The sequence below is a fragment of the Leiobunum rupestre genome, chromosome 3 (assembly GCF_980474605.1).
Source record: "Leiobunum rupestre chromosome 3, qqLeiRupe1.1.hap1, whole genome shotgun sequence".
In the NCBI taxonomy this organism is placed as follows: Eukaryota; Metazoa; Arthropoda; class Arachnida; order Opiliones; family Sclerosomatidae; genus Leiobunum; species Leiobunum rupestre.
The window spans coordinates 24477987-24481127 of record NC_143386.1 but is presented as its reverse complement, the minus strand read 5'-3'; the positions used below and the strand labels follow the sequence as shown (position 1 = coordinate 24481127).

At 37.4% G+C, this 3141-nt stretch overlaps 1 non-coding gene across 1 annotated transcript; it reads right to left on the bottom strand.

Moving 5' to 3' along the window:
• Positions 1-2296: 2296 nt before the first annotated feature.
• Positions 2297-2371, bottom strand: TRNAN-AUU (transfer RNA asparagine (anticodon AUU)). Its single transcript has one exon. It is a non-coding gene; the product is annotated as a tRNA-Asn (tRNA).
• Positions 2372-3141: the final 770 nt, after the last annotated feature.

The window sequence follows — 3141 nt, the reverse complement described above, 5'->3', positions numbered from 1 at the left end:
TAAACCGGTCCGAGCAATTAACAGACCGGTGCTATTAACAGGACTGCTATCAACGCTTTACAGCGACGTTGAAATTGTTGAGCAACCATTGGGAATGGTGACGTCCATCCCGAAGTACCAAATGACGATCAGCAAATTTCAACGGTTCAACGCTGACTTAAACATTTTGAGAATTAGATTTGATTGAATTCAAAACATGATGAAGAACGCATGGGCTAAGCTATAGCCCATAGTTATAGCTAGGAGGAGCAACAAACACAAGGAGAACGCAGCTGGCCTTAATCACGCTAAGGCAGTGCTGTGTACAAATTTCATTGGATGAACCTTTACGCTGAACGTTTTACGGGCGGGGAGAAGACAATTACCAAATTTCCCCTTCCAACGGCAGAAGGCGCTAAAGCGTCTAACCAATGAATAATGTACACAAGAAAATGCACGACTGTTGACGGGTTGCGTACTCCTTGTGTAGGGTGCTGTGTGTGTTGCTCCTATTTTAGAGTATCTGGCTTTTTCCTCTTATATAGCTGTAAGACTTTTTTACTTAAAGGCCCCAACCGAAGTTTGAAATTTACTGGTTTGCTGCCCGAGCTCCGGAAAATCTAGAATATTATTATCCGGTCATGCAATCAAGTGGTACAAAAGAGGCATAGTTACGGGATTTGGGTGTTGCCATTTAAATATCTAATCGTTAGTGCATTTGCTATATCCTCATTTCCCTATTTCACTTTTTTTCCCAATAATGATTTTATTTCAATAATAATGAAAACCTTGTTTTGTGTCAAAATATTTACATGTCTTAGATTTAAATTAGTTTAACATTATCTCTCTGTATACACTTTTCAACGTTTCAAATCATTTTAAGGTTTTTGTAATTTTAATATATTTTATATAGGATATATAATAGGCCTTTCTATAGAGTAACATTGGCCTTCTTGTTTAGATGTATCGGGCGCGTAACTCGTGACGTAGAAGTAACGTTTCACTATGATAGCCAATTAAAATTTGACGAGTCGCCCTTTTATAAAGATCTAACCTTCAAAACTGAACTGAACTCATACGTATCTCGGGACGGAGGCGATACATTAAAACAAGTTCGGCAAGCGTAATGACTTTATAGAAAGGCTTATTAAGGGTTACGTCCGCTGAGTAGATTATAAGTTGTCAAATTATCATAACTATAAATGGTTCTCTGATGAAGTTATCGTAACGCTATTTTGAATATTAATTTCCTTTGCTATTTATAGATGACACCAGGCTATCTATTGAAGTCGTTTTTTCGAAGATTCGGATAGATTCATTGCCATCCTTAATAATAAGGGCGATATCATAATACAGGTGACAATGAAAGAGCCGACAGTTGCTATTCGCGACCGAATCTAGTGTAGGCGACGTAACGTCGCTAGCTTCTCCGAGGTTGTGCATATGATCTAGCTTCTCCTACTGAGAAATTGAAAAGTCACAAGAACGTTTTTATTCTTAAATAATCTTATCAAAATATAATCAAGCGATGCAAACATTATATAAAAATGCAAGTATCATTATTTAGAAAATCAAATTTACGAATAATGATGAGGAAAAACTATATAATAGCGTCTGTGAACCAAAGAGCCGTAGCGATACTTTTCGAAAATAATTGGACATCTGCCTCTGATTCTCGAACATTTTGTATTTGATATTATTTTTATTATATGCGAAATTGGATAATTTGTTTTACTCACATTTATAATTAAATAAACCGCGGAGAAGAAAATTCTGGTGCTTTTGTCGAATCGCTTCTCAACATACTAAAAACCAAAAAAAAAATAAAATTAAAACTTAAAAAAATACGATATAGCAATTTTAAAATATGAGTTTAAGTCCAAAAAACCTAAATACTAGGCTATCAATCTACAAAATTTGTTAACACTTTTCGTACGCAATGTATTCTTTTCGAGGCGTGAAATAAACAAGTTCGCCTAAAGTAAATGTATAATATCTAGATAAAAGGTAAGTTTATACTATAAAAAATGGAAAAACAACACCATCGCTCTTCGGACTATATTAATTCACGCCTCGAAAACAAGGTGGCCCGTTAGGATTATTGCTTCATGCGCTTCCATAGGGCCTTCCACTCTATGCGAGTGGGTTACTCTATGAACACGACGCTCTAATCAGCTCGAATAAAAGGCCAATGCACTCATTCTGCTAAGAATTATTCACTGACAAACTAAAAATTGTAGTTCAAAAAAATTCTTTATCCCATGGGCGGGATCTTACCCACTTAAAAAATTGTTTCAAGAAAATGAGACTTTCTTGTTGGCCCATTGGGGAGATCGAACCCAAACCCTTCGCGTTAATAGCACGACGCTCTAGTCAACTGAGCTAATGGGCCAGTAATCTCGCTTTCAGAAATATATTTCACCATGGAGGAATGCAAGGAGAGCTGAGAGAGGCGATTACGGGAAAAGTGCCTGGTGGTACTGCTGTCTGGAGTGCCTGTGATGCTTCTAGCGTGTCAGTTGGTAAAAAAATATGGTCCCCGCATATATTTTCCCGTGAAATAGGTAGAGACTAGCGTAAAGCATAGTTGAAAAAGAAATTAAATCGAGTCGTCATTCTTACGGTGGTTCACATTGTTCATTTTTAAATGGCAATAATGCTCAAGAGTAAATATAAGATGGGATATCATTTTTAAATTACCCAAAAGATCAACCAACGTCAGTAAAATCATATCTACGTCTAATATTTATAGATTCATGGCGTCGCTAAATAAAATGTTGCGGGTCGCAGAAGTGAGTGGGTTAGATTGAACAAGTCGGCCCAGGCCGTAATATTAGATCGACATCAGTGTATTAGAGTGGACAAACCTATACACCCTTAGTAGGCACAGGTAGGCAAACTAATACAAAAACTATTGAGGCTACGTGATTTCTTATCGTTTGATATATAAATTGACATCCTAAGTTAAAGAGTGGATGCCGCCCACCATCAGCTGACCCGGGTGGGCAATTTAATAAAAAAGCTGTTGAGCCCATGTGATTTCCTATTGTTTGATATAAAATTCACCATCCTCCACCGCCCACTATCATGAAATCAACTTTTCCGGTAACTCTCCCTTTACGGGGTTTGGTCGGAGGGGGCGGAAATTAACGGCACTGCGTG